The sequence below is a fragment of the Tamandua tetradactyla genome, chromosome 14 (genome assembly GCF_023851605.1).
Source record: "Tamandua tetradactyla isolate mTamTet1 chromosome 14, mTamTet1.pri, whole genome shotgun sequence".
In the NCBI taxonomy this organism is placed as follows: domain Eukaryota; kingdom Metazoa; phylum Chordata; class Mammalia; order Pilosa; family Myrmecophagidae; genus Tamandua; species Tamandua tetradactyla.
The window spans coordinates 56,948,605-56,969,098 of record NC_135340.1 but is presented as its reverse complement, the minus strand read 5'-3'; the positions used below and the strand labels follow the sequence as shown (position 1 = coordinate 56,969,098).

General features: G+C 38.2%; 1 protein-coding gene across 8 annotated transcripts in view; it reads left to right on the top strand.

The window, feature by feature from the left end:
* Nucleotides 1-20,494, top strand: part of TTBK2 (tau tubulin kinase 2) — a 307,449-nt gene that overhangs the window by 44,629 nt on the left and 242,326 nt on the right. The window contains exon 3 of one of the 8 annotated variants that reach the window (XM_077127602.1): nucleotides 12,888-12,953. The exons of 6 other annotated variants lie outside the window; for them this stretch is intronic. The gene's annotated coding sequence lies outside the window, so the exon portion shown is untranslated. Of the gene's footprint in view, nucleotides 1-12,887; nucleotides 12,954-14,005; nucleotides 14,612-20,494 lie in introns of those variants that run through there. One more of the 8 variants, XM_077127606.1, reaches the window with a different exon arrangement.

Here is a 20,494-nt window from a genome sequence, read left to right as displayed (position 1 = left end):
TAACCTATTTAATTAAGCTAATATCATTTTAATACTCAAACTGGGTAAAGATGCTATAAGAAAGGAAAACTAGAGGCCAGTTTCCCTAATGAACATAGAATCGAAAATTCTCAGTGAAATATATTAGCAAATCGAATCCAGGAGCACATTAAAAGAATTATATACCATGACCAAGTCGGTGTTTATACCAGAATACAAGGATGGTTCAACACAAGAAAATCAGTTAATGTAATACAGCACATTAACAGGTCAAAAGGGAAAAATCACATGATCATCTCAATTGATGCTGAAAAAGCATTCGACACAATTCAGGATCCTTTTCTGATAGAAACACTCCAAAAGATAGGAATCAAAGGTAACTACCTCAATATGATAAAGGGAACATATGAAGAACCGATAGCCAACATTGTACTAAATGGAGAGAGACTGAAAACCTTCTCCCTAAGATCAGTTACAAGTCAAGGATGCTGATTGTCACCACTATTATTCAACATTGTGCTAGAAGTACTAGCTAGAGCAATCAGTCAGTAAAAAGAAAGAAAAGGCATCCAAGTTGGAAAGGGAAAAGTAAAGCTCTCATTATTTGCAGTTGATATGATACTATACTCGAAAGATCCTGAGAAATCTACAGAAAAGTTATTTGAGCTAATAAACAAATTTAGCAGGGTGTTAGGATATAAAATTAATGTGCAAAAATCAGTAACATTTCTATACACAAGCAATGACCTAGCTGAGAAGTCAGTTAAGGAAAAAATTCCATTCAGAATAGCAACTAAAAGAATCAAATACTTAGGAATGAACTTAACTAGGGATGTAAAGGACTTGTACACAGGAAACTAAATAACATTGCTATAAAGAAATCAAAGGAGATATGGTGGCAAAGGCAGGTCTATATACTTAAGATGGATTATATGATATGTGAATAAAACTGTTTAAAAAAATGGAAAAAAAAAAACCCACTAGCTTAGATACCATTTGATCAGCTGTCAAAACTGTGAATATTCTCAAAATTATCAAGTAGAAAGTTCTTACAAATAGCTGCATTGCTGTAGTAATAACCTATGTTACTAAATATGTTCCTGATTTCAGAAAATATGAAGATACAAATAATTTTACAATTAACATATGGAAATCTTAAGCATCTAAAATGGATATCTAAGTTAGTTTATTCATAGGCTATTATTCATATTAAAAAAGATAAGTAATCATCATAAGCCTGTTTGTACAATATATTTCATTAACAGTTTAAAAAATTAAAGCAAGGAAGGAAAAGAAAGTATAAATACAGATATCAGTTACTTGAATTCTAAATATTAAATAGTATCTTAAATACCATTTGATTAAATATCAAAACTCTGGGCGTTCTCAAAATATCAAGTTAAAAAGTTTTTACAAATATCGACTTTGGTATAGTAGTGAGCAGTGTTACTAAATGTTTTTAAATTTTTTTATTTTAGGAATCTATTCTATCTAATATAACTATAAATATAACATATATGTATATGTATACACACACAAAGAAAAGAAAGACAGAAACCCATTGATTTTCAGAACACACTTCAACAAGCAGCTACAGAGTAGTTCCCAGAATTTGTCTTGGGTGTCTATGCCCTCAACTCAGGCTTTTCCTTCTAGTTTCTCCAAAACACTGGCGGCTTTATCAGAGTCATAATAATGTAATCATACAGTATCGGTCCCTTTGTGTCTGATTTATTTCACTAAGTCTTATGTCCTCAAGCTTCATCCACGTGGTATTTGTTTTGAGATATCATTTTATCTAAGTGCTGTGTAATATTCCATTGCACATTTTGTCTATCCACTTGTCTGTTGATGGGTGCCTGGAGTGTGTTCATCTCTTGGCAGTTGTGAGTAGTCCACTGTGAACATTGGTGTGCAGTTGTCTGTTTGTGTCACTACCTTGAACACTTTTTTTTATTGTATAATATAATATATATGCAAAGCAAAGAAATAAAAAGCAATAGTTTTCAAAACACTCTTCAAAAAGTGGTTACAGGATAGATCCCAGAGTTTGTCATGGGCTGCCATACGATCCTCTCATATTTTTCCTTCCAGTTGCCCCAGAATATAGGAGGCTAGAGGGCTTAATAATTATCATCACAATCGACTTTTTTCCCCTTCTTTTTTTGTGAACAATAACATATATACAAAAAACTATAAATTCCCAAGCACAGCACCACAATTAGTTGTCGAACATATTTCAGACTTTGACATGTGTTACAATTTCACAATTTAGGTTTTTACTTCTAGCTGCTCTAAAATACTGGAGACTAAAAGAGATATCAATTTAATGATTCAGCATTCATATTCATTTGTTAAGTCTTGTCTTCTATGTAAAATTCCACCATCACCTTTGATCTTTCCATAGCTGTCATTGGGGTTGTTTGGGCTATGGCAATTCTAAATTTTTGATAGTGGGTCTATCACTAATATGGGATAGGGAAGTGGAACTATCTTGTGTTCTGGAGAGGCTGGGCTAGGCTTCAGGATTTATCTGGACCGGGGCCCCACCTGGAGGTTGTAGGTTTCTGGCAAGTTACTCTTGTGCCTGGATCCCTTGTGGAATCTTATAAATTGCCATAGATGTCCTTTAGAATTGGCTGGAATGGTCCTGGTTGCGGGTTGGCAGGTTATGATAGGTAGCAAGGTCTACCTGAAGCTTGTGTAACAGCAACCTCCATAGCCTCGCGACTCTATTTGAACTCTGTCTGCCACTGATACGTTATTAATTATACTTCTTTTCCCCCTTTTGGTAAGGATGTAATTGTTGATCCCACGGTGCCAGGTCTGGATTCATCCCTGGGAATCCTCTCCTTTGTCACCAGGTAGACTTTCACCCCTGGTTGTCATGTCCCACATAGGGGGGACGGTAATGATTTCACTTGCACAGTTGGGCTTACAGAGACTGAGGTCACATCTGAACAACAACAGAGGTCCTCCAGAAGTAACTTTTAGGCATGCCTATAAGTAGTCTAAGTTTCCATGCTACCTACATAAACTTCACAAGATTAAGCCTCATGATGGAGGGCATGGCCTATTGATTTGAGTGTCCTAAAGTTTGACACAGTATCAGGGGATTCCCTGATGGTAAGTTTTAATAGTTCCCTGGTGTTTCACTCCTCCCTCAGGGGATTTTGCCAGTACTTTTTTTTTTTATCACATAGTTGTATATTCATCATCATGATCATTTCTTAGAACATCTGCATCAATTCAGAAAAAACAATAAAAAGAAAACAAAATAATTCATACATACCATACCTCTTACCTTACCTTTCACTGATCACCAGCATATCAATCTACTAAATTTATTTTAACATTTGTTCCCCCTATTATTTATTTATTTTTAATCCATATTTTTTTTTTCAGTACCTTTAGTACATCATTAATCCATATGTTTTACTTGTCCATTGATAAGGTAGACAAAAGGAGCATCAGACAGAAGGCTTTCACAACCACACAGTCACACTGTGACAGCCAATTATCTTCAAGACACATGGCCACCGGAGCACAACTCCTCATTTTCTGACAGTTCCTTCCAGCTTCTCCATTACACCTTAACTAAACAGGTGATATCTATTTAGTGTGTAAGAATAAACTCCAGGATAACCTCTCAACTCTGTTTGGAATCTCTCAGCCATTGACACTTTATTTTTTCTCATTTCGCTCTTCCCCATTTTGGTTGAGAAGGTTTTCTCAATCCCTTGATGCTGATCCAGCTCATTCTAGGATTTGTGTCCCACATTGCCAGGAAGATCCACACCCCTGGGAATCATGTCCCACATAGAAATGGGGAGGGCAGTGAGTTTGCTTGCTGTGTTGGCCGAGAGAGAGAGGCCACATCTGAGCAACAAAAGAGGTTCTCTTGGAGGTGACTCTTTAGGCCTAATTTTAAGTAGCCTTAGCCTATCCTTTGTGGAGTTAAGTTTCATATGAACAAACCTCAAGATGGGAGGCTCATTGCTTTGACTGTCCCCACTGCCTGTGAGAATATCAAGAATTCTCCACTTGGGAAACTTGAATATTCCCCCTTTCTCACCATTCCCCGTATGTGACTCTGCAAATACTTCCCTATTCACTGTTCAAATCGCTCTGGGATTTATCTGGGCATCACCCTGGAGAAACCTACAAAATCTCCTGCCCTATACAAGATTCCAAGTACTATGGTGTTCAATTAAGCTATCCACATAAATTATATTAGGAAATGCACTAGTCAGAATATAGATTTTGTACCAAATAAACATTTTTTGCTTGTTTCACACATACGTTAAAGTTTTAAAATTTTAATTACCATCTCTTTTCAACACCCTGCATTATTGACATTCCTTTGTTCTTCCTCATGCAGAAACATTTTTAAATTTGCACATTTAGTCACTATAATTATGCGCTCTAGGCGTTCCTAGATTATACCATCTCAGTCTTTATTGTCTCTTTCCTTCTGATTTCATTTGTGCCCCCAGGCCTCCTCCCTCTATCATTCTCACATTCAGCTTCATTCAGTGTTCTAACATTATTGTATTACAGTTAGGTAGTATTGTGCTATCCATTTCTGAGTTTTTACAATCAGACCTGTTGTACAATCTGTATCCCTTCAGTTCCGGTTACCCAATATCTACCCTATTTCTATCTCCTGGTGGTCTCTATTACCAACTGAAATTCTCCAAGTTCATTCGCTAATGTCAGTTCATATCAGTGATACCATGCAGTATTTGTCCTTTTGTTTCTGGCTGACCTCACTCAGCATAATGTCCTTAAGGTCCATCCATGTTGTTACGTGCTTCATGACTTTATTCTGTCTTATAGCTGCATAATATTCCATCATATGTATATACCACAGCTTGTTTAGCCACTCCTCTGTTAATGGATGTTTTGGCTGTTTCCGTCTCTTGGCAATTGTAAATAATCCTACTATAAACATTGGTGTGCAAATGTCCGTTTGTGCCCTTGCCTCCATGTCCTCTGAGTAGATACCTAACAATGGTATTGCCAGGTCATATGGCAATTCTATATTTAGCTTCCTGCAGAACCGCCAAACTGCCTTCCACAATGGTTGTACCATTTGGCATTCCCACCAACAGTGGATAAGTGTGCCTCTTTCTCCACATCATCTCCAGCACTTGTCGTTTTCTGTTTCATTGATAAAGGTTATTCTGGTGGGTGTGAGACGGTATCTCATTGTGGTTTTGGTTTGCATTTCCCTCATAGCCAGGGAAGTTGAGCATCTTTTCATGTGCCTTTGGCCATTTCTGTTTCCTCTTCTGAGAAGTGTCTGTTTATGTCTTTTGTCCATTTTGTAATTAGGTTGTCTGTCTTTTTGTTGTTGAGTTGAGCAATCTCTTTATATATTGTGAATACTAGACCTTTATCTGATACAGCATTTCCAAATATTGTCTCCCATTGTGTAGGCTGTCTTTTTACTTTCTTAACGAAGATCTTTGATGCACAAAAGTGTTTAATTTTGAAGAGTTCCCATTTCTTTCTTTCTTTCTTCAATGCTCGTGCTATGTGTGTAAGGTCTAGGAAACCACCTCCTATTATAGTATTTATGAAATAGTTCCCTACATTTTCTTCTAACAGTTTTATGGTCTTAGATCTAATGTTTAGGTCTTTGATCCATTTTGAGTTAATTTTTGTATAGGGTGTGAGATATGGATCCTCTTTCTTTGTCTCTTTTAACTGTTTTACATTTAAAGTCTAATATGTTGAATATTAGTATAGCTACTCCTGCTCTTTTCTGATTGTGTTTGCGTGGAGTATCTTTTCCTAACCTTTCACTTTCAACCTGTGTTTATCCTTGGGTCTAAGAGGTGTTTCCTGTAGACAGCAAATAGATGAGTCCTGTTTTTAGTCCATTCTGCCAGTCTGTGTCTTTTGATTGGGGAGTTTAATTCATTAACATTTAGTGCTATTACTGTACGGGATGTACTTTCTTCTACCATTTTGCCTTTTGGATTTTATATGTCATATCTAATTTTTCTTGTTTTTACCTTTACTGTTGGTCTTCATTTCTATACTCTTCTCCACACCTCTCTCTCCTGTCTTTTCTTATATGTCTCTATTGCTCCCTTTAGTATTTCTTGCAGAGCCGGTCTCTTCATCATAAATTCTCTCAATGAATTTTTGTCTGCAAATGTTTTAATATCCCCCTCATTTTTGAAGGACAGTTTTACTGGATATAGAATTCTTAGTTTACGGTCTTTCTCTTTTATTATCTGAAATATATCATCCCACTGTCTTCTCGCCTCTATGGTTTCTGCTGAGAAATCTACGCATAGTCTTATTGGGCTTCCCTCGTTTGTGATGGATTGTTTTTCTCTTGCTGCTTTCAAGATTCTCTCTTTCTCTTTGACATCTGACATTCTGGTTAGTAAGTGTCTTGGAGTACGTCTGTTTGGATCTATTCTGTTTGAGGTACACTGCACTTCTTGGATCTGTAATTTTAATTCTTTCATAAGAGTTCGGAACTTTTTAGTGATAATTTCCTCCATTAGTTTTTCTCCTCTGTTTACCTTCTTTTCTCCTTCTCGGACACCCACAACACATATATTCGTGCACTTCATGTTGTCATTCAGTTCCCTCAGTCCCTGCTCATATTTTTCCATTCTTTTCCCTGTATTTTCTTTTGCTTGTCAGATTTCAGATGTCCCATCCTCCCATTCACTAATCCTATCTTCTGCTTCTTGAAATCTGACATTATAAGTTTCCATTTTTTTTCATCTCTTCTACTGTGCCTTTCATTCCCTTAAGTTCCGTGATTTGTTTTTTCAGACTTTCATTTTCTTCTTTTTGTTCATTCCTTGCCTTGTTTATATCTTCCCTCAATTCTTTGATTTGATTTTTGAGGAGGTTTTCCATGTCTATTCAAACCTTCTGAATTCATTGTTTCAACTCCTGTATCTCATTTGAATTATTGGTTTGTTCCTTTGACTGGGCCATTTCCTCAATTTTCCTAGTATTATTCATTATTATTTGCTGGTTTCTAGCCATTTAATTACCTTAATTAGTTTATTCTCGAGATTGTTTTCACTTTTTTTTTCCCCTAGGATTTTCTTCCTGGATGGCTTTGTTGTTTCTCTGTTCTTTGACATTCAGTTCAGCTTATTCAGTCCTCTAGCTTAAATTTTGTTGAATAGATCAGAATTTTTCAGTTCTTTTTTTTTAGTTTGTTTTTTGTCCTGCCTGTACGGTACCCCCCCCCCCCCACCCCTTAGGAGGGTCTACTTAGGTATTATAGACCCCAGTCAGATTTTCCCCAAACAAACTGGTCTCCTCTCAGGAGGAAAGAGTCACCTGAGTCAGTTTTCCCTGAGGGTGAGACCCAGTATATTGAAGTCTCTGGGCTTTGCCTTTTTCCTCTCCTCCCCAATATATGGTGCTTTTCTGCCTCCAGTTCCCACCAGCATAAGGTGATGCGGTACCTTTAACTTCAGCAGACTCTCCCTGCTGGGGTTGTGGTGGAGACAGAAGAGGTTGTAGGCTGGCTTTAATTGCTTCACTTTTCTAGACCCTGGGGTCTGAATTCCTTCAGGGAGGGATTCCACCTGAGCTGGGCATCACCCCTCTCCTGGGGAAGGCACAGGCTCCAGACAAGCTCTCAGACAAGTTCAGTTCTGTCTATTCCTGGGGCAGTGGAGCCGAAGAATCCTTGCTGCTGTATCCAGAGAGTAATCTAGCCATAGAAACACAGTCACAAAAGAGAAAAAGAAAAATCCTTTTCAGAGTATGACCCCTTTCCTCAGGTTTGCCAATCAAGAGCTTAAGTTGGTACGTTGCTTTGTATATCTCCAGGAGCTATGTGCCCCCTCCTTTCCTGCAGGACCCAGACCTTTTCAGATCCAGAAAAAGCTCTGCTTTTTTTCTTTTTTCTTTTTCTGTCAGCCCTGCCCCTTCTGTGCCAGGGCAAAAACCAGTGATGTCAGCTTTTACTGGACCACTGCTTTTACTCAAGGTTCAGCTGAACTGGGGGCCTGTTTTTAGTAGTCAGAATATGTTAATTAATTCCACCATTGGAGTTTTGTTGTGCTCAGCCCCTGCTGCTGCATAAGTCCCTTTCCTTTCCCCTCTGGAAAGCAGCCTGTTGGGGAGGAGCACTGGCCGCGGTGGCTTGGTGGACTCACTGTTCTGGGGGGGCTCGCAGTTGGTCCAGCTGATCCAGACTGGGGTACGCTGTGTGTCCGGTCACTGACGTGGCCCTAGCAATTGTTCTGTACTGTTCCTGCTCTGGAGGACGAACCAAAGCCCCACACCTCGTTAAGCCACCATCTTGGCTCTCCTCTTCCTGAGTTCTTTGCTGATACTTTTTGATTTTCTGGTTAGTATATTCTAGGATGTTTCCAGGCATTACAATAATCTATACAAAATTAAAGGACCACTTTCTCATTCTGTGGACTCTGTGTTTTACTTGTTCAAATGAGCTATACAGATGGATTGTATTAGATTATGCACTACAGAAAATTTCAGTTCCAGATCAAATAAACCTTTCTTCCATTGGTCTCAAAATGTACGTGTGGTTCTAAAATATAACACTGTCTTCCTTACTCCTATGTTCTGAATTACTTTAACCCCAACCTGTTTGGCTTCGTTCTTATCTCTAAATATCAGGTTATGTATATAAAGCAGCCTCTCAAAATCCAGAAATAATAATCACCACTACGGATTTAATGCATCTGCTCTATACTCTCAACTCTTCTGGGTATATACTGAGTATTAGTATTGCCAGGTCATAGGGTAACTCAATATTTAGTTTTCTGAGGAATCACCAAACTGATTTTCACAGCAGAAATTCTTCCTTCTGTTCCTTCAAATTTGCTAGCATGTGTCTCTGCTATATTTTTTATTTGGTCTACTGTATCTTTCATTTCTGTGAGATCTGCCATTTTTCAATTTAACCTCTTGAATTCCTACCATTTTTCTATTTAACCTCTTGAATTCTTCCTTATGCTCTTCTAATGTCTTCTTGATATCCTTTATTTCTTTGTAAATATCCTTGAATAATTATTCCATATTCTCTGTCTCCTCTGGAATTTCGGTTTAGTCATTTGACTGGGCCACTTCTGCTTCGATCTTTGTGTGTTTTGTGATTTTTCTGTTACATTTGGGGCATTTGATTATCTTGAATTGGTTATTATGCTGGTTAGTTTCCTTCACTCTTCTAGAGTTTTGTATTTACTTAGTTTTTGCTGAATGTTTCCTTTTTCACTTTGTTGGTTATTCTCTGCCAAATTGAGGTCCAGATCTCATGTAGGGGATACAGTTCAACTTAAGGGAGGCTGGAGTACATGGGTACTCCAGTTGTGGATGGCTTAGTACCACGCAGGACACCCAAGGTGCTCTCCTAGCCTGTGCACAAAAAAATCTCCTAGAAAATGAGAAAACAAAAGAAAAGAAAGAAAAAGAGATAATAATAATAACGTAAAATAATAATATAAAAATATGAAACCAAAAAGAAGAACCCCAACAAAATGCTCCTCAACAGTAGTAGACAGCAGAATCAAAAGGAGAAACCCTAGGACATACTGGAAATGAAGTCAGGCTGTTGTTCACCAGAGGGAGGGAAAATTTAAAATAAAAAGAATAATAGTGCTAATAAAAATAAATGAAATTGAATAATAAAAAATATGTGAAATAAAATATAGAAAATGTGGAAAATATAAACTATCTAAATTTTTTTTAAATAATGAAAAGGACAGTTGTATTACTAATAAAAATGTAAGGAAAGAATATATTTTGAAAGGGGGGGACCTGAAAAAGTAATATTGAGAAGAAAAAAAAATGAAATAAAAAAAAAAAATAAAGACCTGGGCAGATAGGGAGTTAGCTTGCCTGTACTTACCCCTTCTCTCCAGCAGGTGGCAACCATGAGGTTTCTCCTCCTTCAAGTTCCCTCCTTGTCTGGTGCAGCCAACCTGCACTTAACCACATTGGCCAGCAGATAGCCTGCTTGAGTCCCCTCCTCCCTCAGCCCCACCCCTGCTGGCAGGAACCACTGGTAGGCATGCTCATCTGCTCTGACAGGGGCAGCTGACTATGTGGGTCTCTGCTGGGGGGAATGGGAATCCACCAGCTTGTGGGGGATCAGCTGATCAGCAGTGCTAGTAGGCCTGACAGATACCCTGACTGCAGGCTGGCTTTTCTTGCACCCCAATGCAGTGATCACTCCCTCCACCTCAAGGCCTTCTCTGAGGTGGTCTGTCACCGGTCCCCCGGGCATCCTTCAGGTGGTGCCCACTGTAACCACGTGGGGAGGTTTCCCCAGCCAGCAGCTGTGCAGGCTAGAGCTGAGGAGGGTCATTTCCCTCCAGTTGGTGTACCACAGCCTGCCCGGTGGGGATCCCAGTCGCTTGTCCCACTCATTGTCCCCTGAAACTCCTCCCCCTAAATATGCCTAAAAACCTTCCTAGACTATTCACGCCCCGAGACCAGCAGTCCTGTACATTTTCTTCTTGTCTTCCATCTTATTTCATGGAACAAGAGTGAACTCACTCCACTCTGGTCTGCCATCTTCCTGGAAGCTCTGCCAACATCCCACTCTTATCCATGCTCTCAGTTCTTTCTTTGTCAGTTCTACGTAACAGTGGGGTTGCAGGATTTTATGGCAACCCTACACCTAGCCTTCTGTGGAGACACTGCAAGCCACCACGCTGCCCTCCAGAGGGGCTGCACCACTCTACTTTCCTCCCAGTAGTGAATAGGTACATCTCCCTCCACATTTCCTCCAGCACTTTTTTCCTCTCTGTTCATCTTCACAGCATACAATCCAACCTAAGTAAACAATCAATGGTTCTCTGTATAATCACATAGTTATACATTCAGCACTACAAACTATGTGAGGACATTTCCATTTCTTCCACAAAAAGAGAAGAGAGAGAAAAAAAATAAAACAGAAAGGAGAAACAGCAACACTGCTGATTTGAAGCTAAAGTGCAGTTATCAAGTTGAAGAAATTTAAATTTGATATAAAGCATACAGTCTATATTCCAGTTTTTTCAGATGTCCCCAAAATGTTCCTTTGGGCCTTTTCTCCTGCATTATTAGACCTGTCCAGGATCAGTTATTGCATTTAATTGTCATTGTCTCTTTAGTTGTTCATTCTCTTTTTCTTAATTGTGGGGATGTATTGCAACATAAACATTCCAATCTAAACCACTCTCAAGGATACCATTCGGTGGGATTATTTATATTTAGACTTTTGTGGTGCACTTACCATCTTCCATTACTAAAACTTTCCTAACTGCCCAAGCAGAAACCCTATACCCGTTAGGCATTAACTCCCCATTTTCCCTGCCCCCCATCCCTGCCATCCAGTACTGTTAAATTTCTGTATCTGTTCTCCAGTATTTCTTTGTAGTTGCCATGGGGCTTAAATTTAACATCTTAAATCTATATAACATTCTTATTTGCTTAGATACCAATTTAACTTCAATGGTATACACAAACTACATTTCTATACCCACCCCCATCCTGTGTAGTTCTTGTCGCAAATTGCATGTTTATAAATTGAGTCCCAAACCCCTGATTTATCATTACATTTTATACATTTGCCTTTTAGATCCTCTAAGAAGTAAAAAATGGACTTACAGTCCCCAAATACAATATTATTTCATTTATATTTGCCCATGTTATTACCTTATCCAGAGATCCTTAATTCTGCTTGTAGCTTTGATCTTGTTGGCTAGTATCCTTTCTTTTCAACGTGCAGAACTCTCTTTAGCATCTCTTGAAGGGCTGGTCTAGTGTCAGGTATAGAATTCTTGGTTTACAGTTTTTTTGCTTTCAGTACTCCACATATATCCTCCCACTACTGTCTTGGCTCATGGTTTCTGATGAGAAATTGGCACTTAAAGTTTTTGAGGTTCCCTTGTACATGACACGTTGCAGGCTCTCAGAATTCTCTTTTGGTCTTTGGCATTTGTCAATTTGATTAAATATGTTATGGCTTGGATCTTGGGTTTGTCCTGTTTGGAGTTCGTTGAGTCCCTTGGATGTGTGTATTCATGTGTTTTGTTAAAATTGGGAAATTTTCAGCCATTATTTCTTTGAATATGCCTTCTGCACCTTTCTCTCTTTCTTCTTCTTTTTGGGATTTTCATAATGAGTATATTGATAGGCTTGATGGTGTCCTATAGATTCCTCAGGCTCTGTTCACTTTTCTTCATTCTCTGCTTCTCAGGTGGAATGATTTCAGTTGTCTTATCTTTAGGTTCTAAAATGAAAAAGTTAGAGAGGGCATAACCCAAATACCCATAAAGAGTGGCACAAAGATCAAAGGTGATGGTGGAATTATATATGAGTATTATTGCTGAATCATTATACTGATATTTCTTTTAGTCTCCATTATCTTAGATCAGCTAGAAGTAAACACCTAAAATTGTGGAATTGTAATCCATACCAAACTCTGAAATCTCTTCTACAACTAATTGTTGCACTGCGCTTTGAAATTTATTGCTATTTTGTATATGTATATTATTTTTCACAAAAAAGAAAAAAGTCTATTGTGATAATAAGTGTAAGACTATATGATGATATTGTGAACCATTGATTGTACACTTTGGATGGTTACATGGTGTGTGACTATATAATATATATCAATAAAAATAAATAATTAAAAAATATTACTGGAATTTAGACAGTTCCCTGTTGCCTGCTTTCTAACGGATCATATCATTCACATTTGAAACTTTTAAGTTAATTTTATTTATTTAAATATTTTATTCCGTTTTTATTGTGGTAATTTATACACAACTTAAAATTTACCATTTTAACCATTTTCCAGCCTACAATTCAGCAATCTTTTTTATGTCTAGAACTTTTTTATGATCGCCAATAGAAATTCTGTAATTATTAAATAATAATTCTTCATCCACTCTCCACAGTCCCTAGTAACCTCTGTTCTACTTTTCATCTCTGTGAATTTATCCAGATTTATCTAGATACCTCATGTAAGTGGAATCACACAATATTTGTCTTTTGTGTCTAGCATATTTGATTCAGTATAATGTTTTCAAGCTACATCCCTTCATAACGTGTATTATTAGTGTTCCTTTTTATTGCTGAGTATTATTCCGTTGTATATGTGTACCATAGTCTTTTTTTTTTTTTTTAATGTAGCAAAGCAATTTATTCCATGATAAGCACTTACATAGTTAGTCATGGAGAATAACGGGCCTGCTGGTGGGGTCACCCAGAAGGGAGATGGTATCAACCTAGTGGTTAAGGACTAACTCCTAAAAAAAAAAAGCAGACTGATATCCAGGATTAATTTAATTTTAAAAACAAATATCACCTATTGAGTCATTCTTCTCAATTTCACTGGACAACCTGTGGTATAACTGTCATGTAAAAACATACATCTTTACAACTTGGTGATCCCAAGTGTAAGAAAACAACCATTTCACAGAAAAGAAAGAAATAATATGAAACAGCTCAAGAAATACACTAACAAACAAAAATATATGAGGAAGGAGGAATATGTAAAATAAAGTTTTAGGGGTGCACAGGTGGTTCAGTGCTGGAGACCTGGGTTCAATTCCTGGACTATGCATGCCCCTCCACCAACCCCCCCTAAAAAAAAGAGAAAGTTTTGACGTAACTGAAGAAAATGAGAGGGACTTTCTACATAGGAAAATGTACATCCTGGAAAGTCAAGTATGACCATTTAAGAGTAGGAATCTGTATGACTTGAATCTGTTCCCCATTTCCTGAATAAACACATCATGCAGTATTATTCTTTATGGCTCAGACACCTACCCAATGTGACTCCACTCTGGATCCACTCTAACCTTAAGTGAATCTGAAAAATTTGTACAACCCAAAAGAAAAATGACCATACACATTGTTCTAGTTTGCAATCTGCTGGAATGTTCTTTTTCCATATTTTATACTCCTCATTGATCACACATTCTTCCACTGAGTCAACAAAGACTGCTTCCTTGTGGACAGGTGAGCAGCAGGGTGGTGGGTGAGCAGTAAAGGGATGTTTTGCAGAATTGAACATTGCTGGAGGGGTGGTAAGGCTACGGACTATATACTGTATTCTTTTATCTGTTCATGTTGTTCCAGTTTGAAAGTGTTATATACCCCAGAAGAGCCATGTCTTGTTCCTGATTCAGTCTTGTGGAGGCAACCATTTTATTTTTAAATCCTAATTCAGTACTGTAGGACAGAAACTTCAGATTAGATTATATCCAAGGAGATGTGGCATGCCTACTGTGGGTGTGACCTTTTGATTAGACAGAGATGTGACTCTGCCCATTCCAGGTGGATCTTGATTAGTTTACTGGAGTTCTTTGAAAGAGGAAACATTTTGGAGAGAGCAAAATTGTCACAGATGCTGACACTTAGAGAACAGAAATACAGATGTTTGGAGATGCCTGGAGCCCAGCAGACATCACCATGAGATGTTAAACAAGCCAGAACCTGGAGAGAGCTGAGGGAAGCCAAGAAATGAAAACCGTCCCCAGAGAAGCAAAGTTAGGAACCCCTCAGGAATAGAGGCTGAAAGCGACAGAGCCCAGGAGCAAGAGACCTGCAGACACCAATCACATGACTTCCCAGCTGAGAGAGGTGTTTCAGATGCATCAACCTTCCTTTAATTAAGGTATTTTTTTCTGGATGCCTTAATTTGGACATTTTTATAGGCTTGGAAGTATAAACTTGAAGCTTACTAAAATTCCCTTTTAAAAAGCCATTCCATTTCTGAAATATCACATTCTGGCAACTTACAGACTAAAACACATGTATTGATGGATGCTTCGATTGCTTCTACCCTTTGTCTATTGTAAATAATGCTATGACCATTGGTGTACAAATTTGTTTTGAATCATGTTTTCATGTCTCTATGTTTTCAGTACTTTGGGGGTACATACCTAGGAGCAGAATTGCTGTGTCATATGGTGTTTTTGTATTTAGCTTTTTGAGAAACCAAGGAATTGTTTTCTACAGCCGCCTTACCATTTTATATTGCAACCAGCAATGTCTGAGGTTCCAGTTTCTCAACATCCTTGCCAACACTTATTTTCTATTTTTTGGAGAAATTTCTATTCAAGTCCTTTGCCCATTTTTAAGTTGGACTTTTTTGGTTGAGTAGTAGTATTTCTTTATGTATTCTGAATAATACTTATCAATAGATGATTTGCAAATATTTTCTTTCGTAATGGACTGTATTTTTAACTCTTTTGATAATGTCTTTTGATACACAAATTGTTTTAATTTTGATGCGGTCCATTTTACCTATTTGTTTGTTGTTGCCTGTGTTTTTCGTATCATACTTCAACCATTCCCAATATCCAAGATTGTAAAGATTTTCTCTTTGATCCATTTTGAATTACTTTTTGTATAAGGTATAAGGTAAAGGTCCTGCATCATTCTTTTACATGTTGAAATCCAGTTTTCCCAGCACCAATTCTTGAAATTGACCATATATGAGGGTTTATTTCTGGGTTTTCTGTTCTGTTCTGTTCTGTTGGTGTGTGTGTGTGTCCTTGTACTAATACCATGCTGTTTTGGTTATTGTGTCTTTATAAATTTTGAAATCAGGAAGTGTGAGTCCTCCAAGTTTGACTGTTCAGGGCCCCTTGAAATTCCATATGACATTCTAGGCCTTTTTTTTTCTATTTCTATAAAAAATGATGCTGGGATTTTAATAGGGATTCGAGTAAATGTGTATATAGCTTTGGATAGTATTCTTATTTTAATTATATTAAATGTTACAATCCATCAGCATGGGATATCTTTCTATTTATTTAGGTCTTCTTTAATTTCTTTCAGCAGTGTTTTATAGTGCTCAGTGTACACATCTTAGCCTCCTTGATTAAATTCATTCTTTTTAAAAATAAGAACATGTTTTAAAATGTAAAAAATATTGAAAGTTGGAAGCACTTGAACCCTGTCACCAGATTTACATTTAGAAAATGTATTAGTAGGGTCCGGAAGAAAATAGCATGAAGATTAGAAATAGTCACCTTGATGGAAAAAAAAAATTGAGAGATAACTTAATGGTTATTTTCAAGATGTTCATCCTTCTTATTGTAGCCAGGCAGCTCTGGGATTTCTCGGAGAAATTGAGACCTCAACCAAGGCTGGTGCCCTAAGGATTCTTGACTCAGTCTCAGGAAAGAATTCAAGGACTTGTCCACATGTACAGCCAAATAGTTTAATAAGCTCCATACTGGAGAGCCCTGGGAATTCTTGGCTGGATGCTAGAGAGCTGCGGGAATTCTCAGAGAACTCTAGACCCCAACAGGGGCTGACACCGTGAAGGTACTTGACTCAGCTGCAGGAAACTCAGCTGCAGGAAAGAACTTGAATACTAATGAGCATGTACAATCGAAGAACCCAAAGACTAGCCAGTGTGTGCATCTCAAAATTTTAATGTGCAGCAGAAGTACATGCTGGAAGATAAGTGTGGGAATTCTTCACAGGAGGAGAAACAATCTGAAGTTTGTTTCTCCCCCCTCTGGCTATGCTAATAAGGATTGACAAGCTGCACTTTTTATTGGCTATTTTCAGTGCTCACCTGAGTGAGGGCTAGGTGTGTGTAGGCTGGCTCTGCGCACCCAAAGGAACTTTTTGTTATGGGGTTTAAGGTCACTTCCCCTCCCCCTTTCCCTGTCTAACCTGTCTCATTCCACTTGCAGAGAATGCTGTCCTTTAATCTTAAGGGGTGCTGGAGGAGGGAGTTCAGTCTTCTGTAAGTGCTTCCTGCTGGCAGAAGGGCTGTTGTCCCTTCCTATAATGGAAGTGGAATTCTCTGGTTATCATAACCAAAGATTCATCTGGGAGGGTATGGGATTTTTTTGCGTTTTTCTTGTTCTGGTGTGATCCCTTGGTTGTCTGTTGACCATGACTCCTGCAGTTGTTACTGTTGAGGCGCAACATTCTGAGAGAGAGAGAGAGAGAGACAAAAATCCACAAAACTGAGGAGAACTAGGGGTGGCTAGCCCCATTAAACAGAAAAGAATGGAACATAAATGGTACATATCCTGGGTGATAGAAACTCAAATAAATCAATGGGAGATCTTGGGACTTGGTGTTCTGGTTTCTAAGGGAGTTGACATTCTTTATCTTTGAGATTTGATTAACATAAGAACAGCAGACCTTTCCCAAGAATTCATATGTTCCTCCATGGGCTGCTGTAAGGGCATCTAGAATGTCAGTTTTGGAGCATGAGGCCTACTAATGAATTTATTTGGGAGTGAAGAGGGGTTAAGGTGAAGTCTGTTCATTTATGTTAGTGGAAAGTTTGTGAGAAAGATTATGGTGGACCCACTCTGCATAGGCTATTCCTGCAGCTACATAGCGATAGCTCCCCTAATCCCTATGAAGTCTAGACCCTGGTGAATCTAGTCCTTGATCAGGGGCTGACACCATAAAGGTTCTTGAGTCAGCTGCAGGAAACTCAGCTGCAGGAAAGACCTTAAGGACTAGTCAGTATATACAGCCAAAGAATCCAAAGACTAACAGTTCAAAACTTAAATGCACCACAAAGGTACATGCTTGAAAATTAGCGTCGGTATCCTCCGAAGAATTTCTGTTTGCTAGGATTTTTGTATCTATATTTATAGTGGATATTGGACTGTAGTTTTCTTTTCTTGTAGTGTCTTTGTCTGGCTTTCATACCAAGGTAATACTGGCCTCAGGAATGAGTTAGGAGGTGTTCCTCTTCTTCATTATTTGGAAGGGTTTGAGAACGGTTGGTGTTAATTCTTCTTTAAATGCTTAGTAAAATTCACCTGTGAAGTCATCTGATCCTGGACTTTTCTATATTGGGAAGTTTTTGATGACTGATTGTATCTCTTCATTTCTTCTAGGTCTATTCAGGTTTTCTATTCTTGAGTCAGTTTCGATGGTTGGAGTGTTTCTAGAATTTGTCCATTTCATCTGGCTCATCCAGTTTGTGGACTTACAGTTGTTCATTGAATTCTCTTGTAATCCTTTTTATTACCTGTAAAATTCGTAGTAATATCCCCTTTTTCTTTTCTAAGTTTCGTAATTTGGGCCTCATCTCTTTGCTCTGTAAAAAAAACTTACAGTCTACATAGCAATTATTTCATATGTCCCCCAATGTCCTTTCAGGGCCTTTTCTCCTCTATTAATTAGATCTAGTCCATGATTGTGTATTGTACCTAATTGTCATTGTTTATTTACTTGCTCTTTCTTTTTCACTTTTTGAAAATTATGCAAACATAGGTACAACAGACTTACTCATCACAGCTACCTCCAAGCATACATTCAGTGGGAGTAATATATTTCTAATATTGTGATACCTTCATCACCTTCCATTCCAAAACTTTCCCATCTCCCCATACAGAAACCCCGTATCCATTGTGTATTAACTTTCCATTATCCCTGTCCCCACCTTTATCACATTTACTGTAATTTCTGCCTCTGTGAGTTTTATATATTTTCCAGTATTTTCTTTGTAATTTTCATAGGGCTTAATTTTAATATCCTAAATCTATAAAATCTCATTTTCTTTGATACCAACTTTGTAGTAGATATGAACTATGTTCCTATTCCCCTCCATTCCAGCAACTTTTTGTAGTTATTATCACAAAATCACATATTTATTCATTCATTCCCAAACCACGGACTTGCCATGGTTTATGCATTTGCCTTTTAGATCCTGTAGAAAGTTAAAAGTGGCATTACAAACCAAAAATACAGTAGTACTGCTACTTATATTTACTGATGTTGTTAGCTTCAACAGAGATCTTTGTTTCTTTATGCTGTTTTGTTCTGTTGCCTATTTTCCTTTCCTTTCTACCTGCAGAACTCTTTAGCATTCTAGTTTGCGAGCTGTCAGAATGCAATATACCAGAAACAGAATGGCTTTTATAAGGGTGGATTTATTAAGTTGCGAGTTTACGGTCTAAAGCCATGAATATATTCAAATTAAGGCAAGGCTATGAAAATGTCCAAATTTAGGCCCCAACAAGAGGTTACCTTCACTCAAGAAAGATTGATGAAGTTCAGGGTTTCTCCCTCAACTGGAAGGGCACATGGCAAACATAATCCTCTCCAGGCCTTTTGCTTCATGAAGCTTCCCCAGGGGTGTTCTTCATCTCCAAAGGTCGCTGGCTGGTGGACTTTGCCTGGTAGCTCTCTCGTTGTTCTAAAAAAAGGGACTCTCTCCAAAATGTTTCCTCTTTTATAGGATTCCAGTAAACTAATCAAGACCCATGTGAAATGGGTGGAGTCACATCTCCCTCTAATCCAAAGCTAATACCCACAATTAGGTGAGCCACATCTCCATGGAGATAATCTAATCAAAAGATTCCAGCCTACATTATTGAATAGGGATTAAAAGAAACAGTTGTCCCCATAAGATTGGATCAAGATTAAAACATGGCTTTTCTAGGGTACATAAATCCTTTCAAACTGGCACAGCATCCCTTGTAGGGCCAGTTTAATGGTGACGAACTCTCTCAGCTTTTGTTTTCTGCAATGTCATGACTTCTCCCTCATTTTTTTTAAAGGAATAAGTAGTGGTTTATTAAAAAGAGGAGTTTATTAAAAGAGAGTACATGTAAGAGAGGTTAACACAGGCATGCCCAAGGAAGGGACACATGAGTGAAATGGCCCAGTTTGTTTTATAGAAAAGTTTTCTAGGCAGCATGTTTCCACAGTAACCTTTGAATGCTAGGTGTCTTCTTTGTTCTAGGAGGGGACAGCTAGCTAGCATGGTTTATTGTCACATTCCTAAAATTTGACCTTGGGCAAATGGTTAACAATCTTTATGACCCCTGTACTTCCTATTATTTTGTTTTGGGCCCAGAATTTTACGAGCTTTTATGGTTTGGGGAGTTTGTAATGGTTTGGGGAGGTTTAGGAGCTTTAGGGAAATTTTTCTCCCAGGAAGTTTGCAACTCTGTACTAGTTCCTTTGAAACAAGGGACTTGGAGTTGTCCGTTAACACTTCCAGAGCTGAATAGGAAACCAGGGATTTACAGTTGTCCTATTTTATCCTGCTTTGATCTCCCCATGAAAGAGTTCGTTCCTTTTAATCTTAAAGGGAGTTGAGAGATAAATTTTTGATATTTTCAGGGTTGAGAGGGTACATGTAGGAATGCATATAATTGCTGACAATGTTGGAAGGGTGGGGGGTATTGGAAAATGCAAAAAACATTATGTTATGATCTACCCCATTCCACCACACTTAGAATCTTTCTGCCACCTCTTCCACTTAAGTGTCTGTTCTAGTTTGCTAGCTGCCGGAATGCAGCACACCAAAGATGGATTGGCTTTTAATAAAAGGGAATTTGTTTTGTTAGTTCTTCAGAGGAAAGGCAGCTAACTTTCATCTGAGGTTCTTTCTTACGTGGGAAGGCTCAGGGTAATTTCTGCTGGCCTTCTCTCCAGGTCTCTGGGTTCCAACAATTTTCCCTGGAGTGATTCCTTTCTGCATCGCCAAAGACCTGGGCTGCGAGTGCTGAGATGAGGTATGCCGAGCTGCTTGGGCTGTGCTATGTTGTGCTCTCTC